General features: G+C 40.2%; 1 protein-coding gene and 1 long non-coding RNA gene across 14 annotated transcripts in view; both read right to left on the reverse strand.

Moving 5' to 3' along the window:
* LOC113946980 overlaps positions 1-3,098 on the reverse strand; it is an 8,339-nt gene extending 5,241 nt beyond the window's left edge. Inside the window, exon 1 of the long non-coding RNA XR_003527607.1 lies at positions 3,026-3,098. This is a non-coding gene — a long non-coding RNA (uncharacterized LOC113946980). The remainder of the gene's footprint in view (positions 1-3,025) is intronic.
* Positions 1-15,715, reverse strand: part of TENM2 (teneurin transmembrane protein 2) — a 625,985-nt gene that overhangs the window by 140,177 nt on the left and 470,093 nt on the right. The window lies entirely within an intron of this gene.

The raw sequence follows: 15,715 nt of genomic DNA on the forward strand, positions 1-15,715 counted from the left end.
AAAGCACCATGTGAATTCCATTTTGGTGCACGTGACTTGCCTGGTATGCATAAAAGCAAGGGTATTTGCCCAAGGGCAAATATGATTTCTGAATGCAATTTAACGAATCCCGCCCACAGCACGGTTCAGTTTGGAGCCACACCAAGGCATTCAGGATGGCCAATCGCTTTCTAAACAACTGGAGCTTTTTGGGTTTATTGTTTTCCCTACATTCCATCCCTTTGCCCTCGAGGCAATCCCCTCCCACTGGCCTGCTGCCACTATTGCACCAACAAATTTCTGTCTAGGAAAGCCAGCAAAAGATGCCACATAGCATGAGAGCCACTGTTACTCACTCCCAAGTCTGCTGGCAGGGGGTATTGCTGCACCTAGCCTGCCAAAACCTCTTCCCTGGCAGCTATCTGTATAATCTGTACATCACACCCAGGCTTTGCTAGTCCAGGGCCTTGAAACATCTCAGCTAACCCAGCTGGAGGGGATATACTGCAGCTGCACCATCAGACCCTCTTATTTTATTGAATTTTGAATATGCAGTTTCAAAGCAATTCAAATGAATTTGCCCAAGGCCTCAGATCAGTAAAACTACTGATACCACCTGCAGCAGGCTTCCTACATTCGAAGCATTTAAAAACAGGTGACAGGATAGGAGCTTTCAGTGTAAGGACTGACTCATGAAAAGCCTGCTAAACAAACTTGGTTATGCCCCATTTTGGCAAGGAAGGAACTGTGTGGCTTTCAGCCCAATTCTCACAATAGCACTGAGAATAATGGGAAGCTCCATTTTAATTATTTTTTAAATAATGTATATTTTTTTCCCAGGTTAAAATGAAAACATTTATTTGATCTGTGTTTCATCTATTTTCAAGCATCTCTGTGAGTGGAGATAAAGAGCAGACTTTGATGAACATATACTCTTAACAAGAGGGTGTATTAAGAAACCCAGAAACAAATATATAGCAGGCTGAAGCCTCTTAATGCCATCCAATTCTTCTTCCAGCAAGCAAAGGCAAAGGATTATATTCCCTATCTAGCTGCTGTCCAAACCCATGGTCCATTTAGAATCTGCCTGATTGACAGGTACAAGCTTAAAAACTACTGGGACTAGTCTGTCTGGCTATGAAACCAGGAGCCAGAGCTCCCCACTTCTCATGGAACAGGGAGTCAGAGCTGCATTCCAGTTTCTGTTGTTTCATTGCCCTGTGTCTGTAGAGACAACCCCGCCTGGAGCAATGATACACCACATAAACACTACTTACTGCTCTTGTCTGTGGGTTTTAACAGCACCCATATTATTTGTACAAGTAACTACACTACTTGGGGAGCAGTATTCTGAAAGAGAGAAATTATTTTTATCATTTTCTCTTTATTCTGTCTTCCTACCTGAGTATACTCACAGGAAGATACAGCTGGAGATGGAAAAGGGGAATCTGGGGAAGGGTACTGAGAGATACAGCCAGGCAGCTTACTCTGAATAGCAATCATAAGGCAATGATTTATGCCTTTTAGAAGATCCCTAAAGAATAAACTATAAAGAACTTGCTAGAAAGAACAACATATATTCCATAACTCGTGATTGTACTTCAAATGTGCAGAGAACTCTCCCAGTCAGCACATGACACACATCTGAGTAAGCACCACTGGGATAAGACCCAAGGCTTACAAGGGGACATACACACAGGCTGCTGATTTTTTTTTCACTAATGCTTCTGGGAAAGTATTTATTTAAGAAGTAAATGGATATTGGCTTAAAGGTGAGAAATTAAGACTGAGGATTTTCATCTTCAGGCACTAAAAGATATGTAATCATTCTCTTGTCCTTTTCTCTCCTTTTGCACTCAGAAATACCCAATAAAGTTTAAAAACTTGAGTCAAGGAGAAAACCTAAGCCTGCAGTCTCCCTCCAGGGAGGAAGAAGAGAGGAGGGAGCAAAGGGGACTGACAGGCAGAAATACATTATTTATTCTTTCCATAACCAAGACAGCACAGGGGTGTGAGCCAGGGAATTACATGCACCAAGCACAGGCTACAGCCATCTTTATCCTTGTAGGAACTATTTCAGTGCTCAGAAGATGCAGCATGCACAACCCAGCAATGTCATCCTCATCACATAAACCAGGCTCCATATGCAGAAAGCAACGGAGTGAAAACTATTCCCAAAGCTGGGACCAATAAAGGGCTACTGGTTCCAGGAGGCTGGTGAGCCAGGTACCTCCAGAGGGTTTACAAGCTGGTTCTTTGAGCCATAGGCAAGAACAAGACTCCTAAGATCATTCAGCCTCACTCTGAACTGCTGCCTCATACTGATTTTCTCTGTAAACAGAGTCTAAAATCATCCCATAAGAAGCAGAAAGACTCACCTGCTGACTTTGTCAAATAGAGGGTCCTCACTAGGAGCTACATAGGTTTTGCCCCATAAAATGATTCTGGCATTCCAGACAGTCTAAGTCATTAAATGAATTCTTTGAATTGCAAAACTTTAGTCAAGGTCATTTGCAAATGCAAACCTTGAGTTCAATTATGTTTTAGCAGTAGATGACACAATTACAAGAAAAAAAAAAACCCTGTTTTTATAACTCAACAGCTTTTCCCCTTGGTTATCAATTTTTAAATACAGGGCAAGGATAAAAAGTGTGCTTTTGAAAAAATTCTGAACACATAAATGTTTCACATCAGTTCTACCACACAGAACAAGGAAATGTTTCTTTTAATAGTGTGATTTGATGCAATTTGCCTTATGATTTTTCTTAAGGTACAGCAAATGCTGAACAGAAAATGGCACATATTTCACTTCAAGAAACAGAGCCAAATTCATCCCTGAATCTTTTTCATGCCCCATTGGTCTAAGCCAATTATTTTCAATGTAGCTATATCAGTGTGGAAGAGGAATAATGCAATCATGAATCAAGTCCATACTATTTTTCATGACAATTCCACTTCAGCAAAGCCTCAGATATAACCTAGTGAACCACAGATCACAGTAATATTTTATAAAATTTATTCAACAAGATGTATTAAATATGCTTACCTTTCTGCCTGTATCTGAGCAACTTAGCAAACCTTACAATATCAGAATGCTGGGAACAAGCCTCCAGTCTTACCTACAAATGCAGATTTTACTTTTAAGAATAGGTGTGCCAGCACTGATGGCTGTAATATAAGAATACATTTTCCTGAATGGTGCCATAATGCACATTTTCCTGTATCTGCATCCAGTTCTTAAGGAATCTCTTAATTAATGGTATCATTTTCTAGGCTATTTGCTAGATCTGTCATGTAAATTCAATGGCAGAGATATTAAGGTTTCATTAGAGGAGATATCAAAATAAAAGTATTCCTCAATAGCCTAAGTGTTCCATGGCCACTTGTCACATGTTTTATGGTTTCCACTGATTTCAGTAACAGCCCCCAAAGGGGTTTAGTGGTGATGTGGCAGTGCTGGATAGTGGTTGAACTCAAGGATTTTTAGAGGTCTTTTCCATTCTTGATAATTCTATGATGGTGTGAGTCAAGAACAGTGCAGACTAACTGGAGTTCAACACCTACATTGCAGGACAGGGAAAGGAAACAATTCCTTATGGAAAAATGCAGTGGGATTGCATGAAAACCACAGGAGCAGCTCTGCAGCAGCCTCAGCTCCATCTTTAGACAGATGACAATAAATCCTTACTATTCCCACTGAAAACTGGTCGACACTAAAGCAACCTGCAGGTTTCCCATGTAAGAGCCAAGCAGCAGCTTAGCTCTGCCCAGGAAGGCACAAGCCCCTGCCAGCTGTGTGACAGGGTGCAGAGCCACCAGGATGGTGTCCAAGCGATAATGAAACCTTAGTAAGAAATCTGGAGCTAAACCCTGCAGTTTGTAACTCAAGATTGCTCCCTCAGTACCTTTCCATCAGCTTCTGCATGATTTAGAGTTTAAACTCAAGCTCTTAACCCTGAGCTCAGTACTGTGAGAGCAGTTCAGGAGAGCTGGATCCCCCCTTCTCACCCTGGCTCCTGCCACCCCAGAAATACCATAACCAAACCCCATAAAATAAACCTGGGAAGGAGTGCAAGCATTCGGTCAGTGTAAATATCAATGCGGCAGACACATAGAACACAATTTCAGCAACATCTCCTGTTAAATATCCTCCTGTTTGGTTCATCAGAAATGCTGATAAATGCTGCAACTAAAAATCTAAACAGTTCTCAGCAGCCCCAGCAGCACTACCCGGGTGTACCCAAGGCACTGCAGACTGAGGGGGCAGAAAGTTATACAATAAAGCATGGAACTGCTGTTTTTCTAAAAGATTAATATGAACTTGTCATCACTAAGAAGTTTTCTTGACACAAGCACTGCAAAGGAGTGTAGCTGTGATGGGGATGCAAACCCGCCGTGCTGCGGAGGGAGAGGAGGGCTCATGGTCCCACCCCCACAACCTGGGACTGATCCCAGCACTCAAAGAGGCTCTGCTCTGTCCCCCTGCTTTGACAGCTCCCAGCTGCTAACCATGGCATGCTGCTTAGGTTGGTCTGCCTTAAATTCTCCTTGTGGATGGCTGTACTCTGCTTTTGTGTAGGCTGATGATTTAGTGGTTGCCCGCTGGTATCAGAGAGAGAAGCATTTTTCCCTTCAGTGCCTGCTTTGTAAATCAATCATTAAATTATGTGCTACTTCATTCACATCTTTTGGGCCTCTATCTGCCATCAGACACCTGCTGGGGTGACAACTGACAAAATACATGGAACCTGGGGGAGAGGATGAGGAAAGGCAGGAAGGAGGAGGACTCTGACTATCTTTGCACATGTGACCTGTTGGCAGAAAGGCTCAGGCAGTGGCACACGGATGCTGTAGATTGAAGCTATTGAATTTTTTAGAAGTACAATGCACTGCATAACTTTGGTGTTCCACCAGAACACAAGCACTTAAAGAGCAACCTTCAAAGCACTAAAATAACACATACCCAGCTGTGTTTCCATTCACATACATCAACAAGAAAACATGTCATTTTTTTATACTAATTCCACAGAGAAATCAAAGAGTAAGAAGCTATCAAAAAAATGGAATAAAGTCCTACAAACACTAACTATAAAGAAAAATAAATCTAGTTTTATTAATCTGTATCATGGAAACATAAGTGATTTAAAGCATTTTTGCAACATCTCTCCAGTTTAATCTATATCAGGTTATTTGGAGGAAATCACAATCTTATTGTCAAGATCAAAATATTCACTGTCTTCTCCACAAAACAACTAGTAAATTTTTAAAAGCAATTTGGGAATGTTGACAGAGTTGTTGACATTACACACAAACAGGTACTGCTAACACATCTCCTTATATTTTATCTTTCTTTCGCAAGGCTTCATAATTTTTTTTTTCCAGTAGTAACATACAAATTGCTTTCCTTGGAATCAGACTCAAGATTCCTGCAGATTCTTAAATAAGAAAACCTGGTATCGCCACTAACAGCAACACAAACAAAACACAACCACTCCTACCCCCTGACAGCATTGAAACAAGGAGAGTGTAGTATCAGCATTAGAAGATGGATGAGTGAACCAGAGGTGGGGAAAAAACAGATTACTGTGCAAGCAGAGTAATTTTGAAAGCTTTACTAAGGGATTGGGATCTGTTCCCTCCAAAGGAAAATCAGAGAGCAGAAATCACTGTTCCCTGTCTTTGTTCTGTAAAGTTCTTTTCATTGAGTTGTATGGGAAATAGAACAAAACCAGTCTTCTTCCCTCCAGAACAAAGCATTAAAGCAAAATATTTTTTTTATTGTTACAGCTTCTTACACGTTAGATTGCACTTTAAGCCTTTATTTTTTAAGGTGAACATCCTGCTAATGAAAGACACTGGGCTGATGGCCCCAGAACCTGGTATTTGCCATTTATTCTCAGAACAGGAGTAGCACTGAAAGGTTCCTCAAGTGGTCCAGTTTCACTCCTACTCTGAAGAAATTGCTCCTTTATCACTGTCTATACCTCAGCTAAAACAACAGTAAAAAGTGACTTAACACTGGGTGTGGGCCAAGGGTGTCACACTTAATATCCTGGCAGCAACTAGTGAATACACTTAAAGTCATGGTCTTTGTTCCCCTCCACAATCTGTTGATTTCTATTTCTCCTCTGCTCAGCTTTCAGAAGGAAAACAATGCAGAAATAGCTGCACTTCCCCAAAAAGCAGTGGCTCCCAGAAAACAGCCTCAAAAGCAACACTCTTCCCCACACGGAGACTAACTTGGGATCCTCAAATAAAACTGGATAGATAAGGTTGTGCTTGGAGAGCAGGTCCTGCATCCTGAAAGACCAGAGGAAGATTTTAATTGATTAACACCCAAGGCTACAGCCCTCTCCTTGCATGGAGTTACCTGGGAAAATCAAATGAGCTGGGGAACAAGTGGTTGGGTGGAGCAGGACAGTGAGAAAAGCACTCTGACACACAGACCCTCATTTTAAGTTTTAACAGAATATCAGAACTCAAATAGTATACTGATATTCTTCATTAAAATAACTACAAAATGTTAGCTATTCGCAAGTAAAGCTGTTGAGATGTTAGCCAGAACAAATTATTTTGCCTACTGCAGGGGAAAACAATGTTAAAAAATTTCTCCAAATGTGATGTGAAGATGTAGGATTCTTTCCAAAGCCAGTGTAGTCCAGCTGGTGTTATTATTCTAGCACTTGCTGAAGAAGTCATTTCATTATGAACACACACAAACACTCACACACACAGATCTTTCCTCTTGACTACCTGGAAAGAGGCAGGAATTGCATATCATGCTTTGCTGTCTCAACAGGCATGAATTGTCCATCATACTTTACCACCCTGTGCTATGATTTCTTTCTGAAACCCAGTGCTCTTCCTTACTTCTAGTTATGATGCTACTTTTAAATACCAGAAGACAGAGCCTGATACTACTGAAAAGACACTCAAAACCAGCAGACCCAAGATCCATTTTTTACAGTAATGAAAAATATATACATTACTGAAACTCAATTTAGCCATCTGGAATGTAGGAATAATAACATTTACTTTCCCCACAGTAAAGTGCTTATAAGCTAAATTAGCATTAACTGTCATTCATCTCAGTTCTGCAAAACAGTGAATCACAGCCTTAACTTCCAGAATTATTTTTTAAAAATGAGTAATTTCAATGAGGAGAAAATAAAACTTTTGTCTTTCTTTTCAATTCCTCCAACGATCATTATTTATCAGATGCTAATTTAGCCTATTAACAGAAAAAAATCAAGTTATTTTTTGGCTCCTCTGTGCTAGAATTAATCAGAAGCAGCATGATCCCATGTTTAATTTCAATCACAGCAGCTACTGCTTTACAAATAAACAAAACTTACAAAATTTTTTACTGCTCCTAAACCAGATGTTACTTTTTTCTTAAGGAAAATCAAATTTACAACACTGGCATCTACACAAACTTTCGTTTAATTATGAGAGCACCAGAGAATATGGGTTTTCCTTGAATAAAATCCAAGAGTATAAATAAAGCTGCATTTTCTTGAAAGGCACCAGCAATAGCTAAGTTATCTAGAAGATGTCCAGACTATCAAGAATCAAAACACACATAAGGAAATATAAGCTGGGGGGAAGAGGAAGGAAAAAAACCCCTTATGATTAAAAGAAATCTATCAACCCTGACTTCAACAAGAGAGGCAAGTGCTACGAGGTAGTACACAGAATTCCTTTTGTAGAGCTGGGACTCAGCTTATTTCAGTTTAAGTTGAAAAAGCTCGTTATCAATTTCCTAGCTGGATTTAGTGAGAGGACAGCAGAATTTCGCCCCATCTGTTAGTCCTTGGCTGGGACACCAGTGCTATTTGTTTTCCTAGCGTGGCATCCCAGCCCATACAACAGATTGATGGTGCCAGAGAGACACTGTGAAGTGGCGCCTGCTCTGCTGCCAAGGGCAGGGAAGAAACGGATGGTCACATCCAGATGATCTTACATTAAGAGAGGGGGAAGTGAAAAATCTGCACTGCCTCCCTGCCTTCCCCCAGCCCTTGCTCACAGGAGACTGCATCTGACCTTCAGCCAGCGAGACAGAGAGCAAACTTTGCTTCAGAGCTTTAGAGGTGTCCAAGAACACTTTCAGCTCAAGGTTTGCCCCAGCCAAGGGCTGGGTTTAAAACCGTGGTGTCAAGGCGAGAGTTAGAGGGAATTTCCCCAGGTTCACAGCTGGGACAACCTGCTTTGTCCTAAATGTCTTGTGCCTAAAGACTTTCCCAGTGCCCTCTTTCACAAAAATCTGCACAGGGAAGAGCAGCTTTCAGCAGACCCAGCTGATCTGTACATCTGTTGGGACAGTCTAGATTTAGTGTTCAGTGATCCTTACTATATATAATATAGTATACTAAATATATAGTACTATATAGTATATATAGTGTGTATATATATAGTATATATACATCTATATAGTATACAGTGTATATATATATATACACACAATATATACACACTGTATACTACATATATACACTCTCTCTATATATAGACATGATATATATACACTGTATGCTCTATATAATGTATATATATAATATATAGTATATTAATATATAATTAACTATACTAAAACTTACACAAAACACCGACCTGACCCTGCAGCAATGACAGGTCTAAGGGACATTTCTCCTTATAAAACAATACAATTTTATAATTCTTTACAAGTATTGGTGGCCAATACGTACTGGATTCCTCCAAAATATAAACTGCTTCAAGATACTGTAAATTGCACCAAGGAAAATAAAATTATTTCCAGTTCCTGCCTCATCTATTTTTGTAAACTTCTCCCCTGCTGCAGAAAAGTCTACACAAACTATGATTAATTTTCCCATTCCTGACTTTACTTACATGTGCATTTCCAACAAACTTCAGAACAGTACACATGGAATATTTTCAACAATAGGCCTAGGGTAAAATTCTGAAAAATACATAAAATAATCAAGCTAAAAAATAGGGGAAATATTTTTGTAGTTTCTGTCAGTTTATAGTAATGTTATTTAGTTTTAGTATAGCACAAAATATTATCTACACGTGATGTAAGTGCATCTAGTAGCACACAACAAAAAGCAGGTGAAAGAAATCAGTAAAATATATAGAGAAATCAGTTCAATTTGTAGATATCACATACACATAAACACAAATAATAAGCAAACTAGAGACATATAAAATATAATTCCGTCTACTACAAATTTGTCCTTTTCATAATCTGCAGCCCAAACTCTATTACAAGCTTGCCATTTCAATCCAGACCTTTGACTTCCACAAAAAGGCTTTAGGGAAAAACTGTTTATATTTAGAAAACGCTTTTAAAGGTAAAACTATCATGGAATAATATTATCTTTATCTTAGCAGACTAGTCAGACAGTTCAAACTGAAATGGCATTTCATACTAAGCAATAATATCTCTATTTGTAAATGGCACGTGGGGCATTTATATCACTGAAAACCAGGGATTAATGATTGCAGATTTCCAGTTCTTGGGTTGACAGAGGGGATTATCCTCATGGAAGTGACCCACACGGGTTTCAGAGGAACCTCCCAACCCACAGCTGGCACTAATAAATAGTGTGACCTGAGGACTGAACACACATTGCATAGTGCATGTGCATGTTGACAGGAATTGTATTTAACAGAGGATATCCCAGCAGAGGAGGGCAGGAAGAAGCCCCACAGTCTTACAGACAGTTCAGTTGAGGAGAAAGCAACTAGGATTTGTATTTTCTTTCAGCCAGGAAAGGACACGACTGTTTAAATTTTCAGACAAAGGAAACAAAGATTCACTGTTATTTTTCATACAATTGTTTGCCTTCACCTTTACCCACAAGTACCCGTGTTCCTAACCACTGGAATTGTGACCAGCTGAGCAGAGACTGCTGAAAACAACTGACTTGCTTTCAAAGCCTTTCTCCTGCCCTCTGATCAGTAAGTTTTTCTTATGAAGATTTTCGTGAGCACCTTTACTGAGCAAAGTAAAGGACAGAATTGCTGCCACCTTGGTATCTGAGGCCTGTTTTGCCTTGTAAGAAATAGTAAAGGTATTATGTCTCTGAAAACAAAGATTTGGTGTCACACAGTAAAACAGAGTAAAAAAAATTTGCAAATTTTTGCTAAAAGCATCTGCACAGACACTTACTGGTGACCTGCTGCATTCAGTATTTTACCCAAGTGTGAACCCCCTGAACACTGAACTAAGGAAACTGCTTTGTACCACTATAAAAAAATAAATACTGACAATTCCAGAGTCGTAACTACACTAAAGAAAACGCAAGGTGTGCAGTACATCAGTACATGCAGCCATTACCTCTTCTGTAAACTGCTCTGGGATTGTTGGAGTAGGCAAGTTGCAGCCCTCAGCAGAAACTCTTAATGGAGAGCATTTAAAGCAAAATCTGCTCCAAGTATGTAAGGGATAGCTTACAGCTGAAGAGTAGGGATGTGTTAAGAGAACTGCAGTTCCTAAGCTTTGTGCCCTGAGCTTTGGTTTGGAACTTTCTACTAGGAAAAGCTAAGATCTGTGCTCAGAATAAGGCTCTGTACTCAAAAGGTAAAAAATGGGATGGATTTTATGAAGTGAGCCCAAGGCCATGTGCTGCCTCATCCCTGGGAAATGAGGAGCACACACCGGTCTCAGGTACCAGGCAAAGGCATCCGCTGGGCAAACTGGCAATCCAAGGTCCTGGCCCCAGAGCTGCCCAAGGTTGGCAGGGAAGGATTTGTAGCACAATTCACAACCGGCAGTTCATGGTTTTCCCGTGACCCTGGGGCCCTTGAGCACCAGAATAAGCCCAGGGACTGCATGGATTGTTCTGGGAGACTGCACCACCTGGTGACCTGAACCCCTCAGCTGTGCTGTGCTGAGAACTAGTCATATCAAAACACCACCCCCCTTCTAAAGTAGCTACTAAAAGGTCTCCTACTTAAGACTTGGGTTGAAATGCAGGTTGGGATGCTGATAGCTTTGAACCTGGTATCCAGGAATTGAGTGAATTCCATACTAAATATCCTCAAATCATAGAAACCACAGGCAAACTGTACATTTTCAAAAGCTCACACAGCCAAAGGAAAGAGAACTCCCATTGCTAAGGAACCTCTTGTGTGTCTGATACTCTAGGAGTGTCAAATCAGTGTTAAGTAAATTGCACTGTGTTTAAAAGCCTTTTTCTGTTCTAGCTGTTTACAGTTTTCTACTGGTAAATATGGAAAAAAAGATCAGTGATTTATGAATGCTCACTTTAAAAAGTCAAACAACATATTAAAACAATGCTTCATAGCACAGGGAAATGGAGTTAAGCAGACCACTTTCACAGTGATTTCATAAAAAGGAAATGCATAGATTTTTGACAGGGGAAAAAAAAAATCTGAAGATGAAGAGAACTGTGTGTATTAAATGTTGTTAAACCTTTATTTGGCCTAAAGCAAAAGACAGAACTCATTCTGTCAGAGATCTGAAAGAAAAAATCTAAAGAGATGAAAATCACAGCGTTTCAACCTCGGTAATTTCGCTTTACAAACATTCCAAGATGAGATTGAGTGAAGCCCTCTACCCAGCTACATCCTGAAAACCACTGCTATTTCCAGTCTCTCTGTTAATATGAGAGTGGGCAGTGCTGATCAAACGACAGAAAACCAATCGAGGAGCAAGATGCCTCCTGCTGTTTCCCTGAACCTAAATCTGCTGAACCTAAACCTGCTATTTTCCTGTCTCTAAATCCACTGTTCCCAGGAACAGTAACCCCTCAGCCCTAATGGGTGGCACTTGCCCATGGCTGCTCAGGCAATTGCCCTGACCTGGGTTGTGCAAGCAAATAAAGAGCCCCTGAATTGACTAAGGAGTGTCAGAACAACAGCAGAAAAAAAATTGGCTGAGGGAGCACACCAGCAGCTGCAGGAGCATCCTCAGGTGGTGCTCAAGGAGGATGTATGTTTTAATTTGTAGCCCATTTGCTGCGAAAGGACAGAAGTTTAAGACATGCCATGGAGGACAATATGGCAATCCAAGCAAAGAAAGGGAAAACAACTTTTCTGTATTTCTGAGAACAAATAGCTGTCTCTACCATCACATCATTGTTTTACTATTACCAGCTAATACAACAGCAGACAGAAAGTGCAGCTGCGGTCCACAGAATATTTGGCATTTCTGGCCCAAGCATAATCCCTCATGTAATGAAAAACCTATTTCTATTTCTGCATCCTCGCTACTCTTCATACTGAAGAGCCTTGCGTCTGTCTCCCATTTATTGAAGCTTATTCTTCATCTAGACAGCCAGAGCTGGTTTGTATTAGAAATTAGGTTTTAAATCACTATTTTTCTATTATTTGTTTTAGGATTTTCAGGAAGCCTCCAGAGGTGCAGAAAAATTCTTCTTGTTGGAAAAGACCCTAATACTCTTCAAGAAACAAGCTCCAAATCCCTAAACCTTTCTTTAAGACCTTTCATGTTTTTAAGGTTTAGATTCTGGCTATAAGGACAATAACATTACAAGAGAGTTAAAGTGACAAAAATGTTTAAAAAAAAAAAAAGTTAAAACTCCCCCTGCAAGAGTAAGACTAATCAGATCCCTGAGCTTTTCTTAATGAGCAGACTCCATTATGGGCTCTCCTTTTGCTTTTCTCATGTGGTTGGAGTTTTGCATTTCAGTGATTAATGGAGTCTCAAGATGCAGAAGGGGATATATATGAAGAAAGAAACAACAGGTGAAATAAATTTTTGGCTCAATAAATCTTACAGGCCTAAATTGCATTTCTTTTCTCTTGATGCTCTCTGCTACCTTGTGGCCAGTTTTAACATGATTCTGTATTTTCAGGTCCCAGCTCTGCACCACATTCTTACAAATGGGCACAGTTTTTGCCTTAGAAAACCCCCTGGATGCAACAGGCACACTAACCCATTACTGGGAATACATAGGACTATGATGCATTGCCTATCTCTGGTAACTGTTACTGTGCCTGCTGTGAAATTGTTTAATTTCTCTTTCAGTTCAAAGTTATTTTGCATTTTCCACAGACCAGCAGAGATGTCACAAGTTCATTTCTACTCCTTATATTACCCTGGGACACTTGCTATGTCCTCCTGACATTTTTCCAGCATTCATTAATTTTCTCAGCATATCAAGCACTATTTACCTCTCCTTTAAAGTTTTTAATAACTGAACACAGAAATTCTCTAGCGACACTACAGTCTGACAGAAGGAGTATCACTTTCCTTCTGCAAAAGAAAACATGACCCTCAGAACTCCAATTCCAACTGTCAGGAGCAAAACCTGGGTTTGCTGACAAACCACCTGCCTTGGATCAAACTACCTCCCTGAGAATTACACAGGGGTTTCATGGTTTCCATATTTAGGAGGCAAAGATGTAGGACAAGGATCCTGATTGAAAGCTGAAAATTTGGAATTCTGTTCTTCAGACTGCACAGAATTATTTCAGCTACAGTGCCAAATCTCTTGATAGCAGTGGGATGGTTTTGGACTTGCTGTTGCTACAGCTGCACCTAAGTCAGTTTATGTGAAGTTGGGATCCTGAGGACCAGCAGTAGATGCCTGTCAACATGGACAGAGCCTTCTGACTGTCTCCTGCAGCCTTGTGTAATTCTTCATCCTCTGAGCCTTGCATCAGCTCTGTGCAGTCACCTGCATCTTGCAGAAAGTAGGAAGTCTCTTGCAGGAGAAATAAGTAAATTAAAGGAGAAGATGCAAATATCTAGAAAATGCACTATTCTTGCAGTTCTGTGTTTTCCAGTATGCTCAGATTTAAATGAAACCACTGTTAACACACAGGGACAAGCATCATATATGCAATAGAGTGACCTTTCCAAGCATCTTGTCTAATCCAAGTTGATTCCTTCAAGGCAAATAACATGCCACAGACACAGAGTACACCTTCTCATCCAGCCTGGGGAACCTATTCAGCCACACTGGCATCAGTATGTGAAAACATCTTCTGTTCTGTGACTTCTCTCAGAAAGTATTTAGTAAGAAAAATGTTGGAGGGAATCAGCTGATCAACCAACCAGCAAATTAAAACCAAAAAAATAGCTTAAAATTAAATTAACTGCAACACTGTTATGCATTATGTATATTACCTTTTAAAAATTAAACATGACACAGAGGGATAAATCTGGACATCTCAGAGAAGAAAACAAACTAAACCCAGAGCGTATTTACAGTTTTAGGTGAGGTTCTGTAAGATGAACATTAGAGAATGAAAATCCTTTTCCATTCAGAAACTATATTAATACAAATGCTTGCCTTTTCTAGTAATTATTTAGTAATAGCCAAGATAAAGACATTCATATTGTCTCATAATCACACAGTGGGGCTCAATAGTGATTCTCTCATTATCAAATCTGCTCAACATACAAGTCAAAACATGACTTTTCTAACCAACTACATTCTTCATTTTGGCATTGTAATTCAAGCTTCTGATGTCAGAAACGATTATGAGAAATTAAGTAAGAGAGAATTAGCTGAATATAAAGAAAGTATACATGCATCAGTCCAAAAAGGACCTTCTCCTTCCTACATCCATTGCTCTAATAAATAAAACAAGCTTTGGTTCTTCTGTACCAATCATGGTCAAATTCTGTTCTGGAAAATAGACATTTATTCACACTCAGGGAAAGAACTACATGTCTCAGGGCTTAGCACTCATCATTATTCAGGCAAAAATGCCTCAGATTACTAGAAATGGGAATAACTCCTTGCAGTGGCACAAACTGGGGACTGCCAGGCTGGGGAGCAGCTCTGTGTGAAAAGCCCTGGGGTCCCCTTGGCCGAACAGGAGCCAGGAATGTGCCCTGGCAGCAGCTCCCTGGGCTGTAGGAACAGAAGCATGGCCAGGAGACTTGGGGAGATGATTCTCCCATCTGCTCAGCCCTCATTATTCTGCTTCTAGAACAACTGCATCCAGTCTGGGGCCTTCCAACACAACAAGGACATCAATAAACTGGAGCAAGTCCAGGGAATGTCTCCAGGATGGTTGGGGGCTGGAGCACCTGCTGTGGGAAGAGAGGCTGAGGGAGCTGGGTTTATCCAGCCTGGGGGAGTGAGAGGAGCTTCACAGCAGCTTGTTGGTACCTGCAGGTCATCAAGAAGATAAAGCCAGGTGCAATCTCTGTCCCTAGAGGTCTTCAAGAGCAGAGTGGACATCAGAGATGACCCAGCTTTGAGCAGAAGGCTGGACAAGAGACATTGAGAGGTCCCTTCCTACCTAAATTATTCTATAACCTTGGAAACCTAAATCTTGTGTGCAAAATTTGTCCCGGGGATCAGACAGGTTACCATGGAAGATATCATTTTTCCTGTTTATAACAATACCATCAGGTGAAGGATTAATAACAAGGCACAGCATCCTGTGAATATGCTGTGTTAGGTGTTCAAAGTCACTGACCTTGGCAAGCCAGTGACTTTTTTACTGAACATATAGAATACATAAGATGGCTGGGAGTAGTGACACAAGAAGGCAGGTCAAAGTGCCATGCAACAAGACTACATGAAATTAAAGCCTGAAGAAGCAAAGGCTGAAAACTCTTTCTTAAACACTTTTTAAAAGAGAAAGGAGATAATTTCATCCCATTATATTATATGGTGAGTAAATTTTTCTGTCAGTTCATAGTGACGTGTCATTTCTCTTGCCACTGTTCAGCTTCCTTTGCTCCATAATTTCTGTACTCTATTACCTTGTCTTATTATTTTCACAAATTTAATTTAATTCCAAT

Source organism: Corapipo altera, unplaced genomic scaffold (assembly GCF_003945725.1).
Source record: "Corapipo altera isolate COAL_440 unplaced genomic scaffold, ASM394572v1 75, whole genome shotgun sequence".
Taxonomy (NCBI): domain Eukaryota; kingdom Metazoa; phylum Chordata; class Aves; order Passeriformes; family Pipridae; genus Corapipo; species Corapipo altera.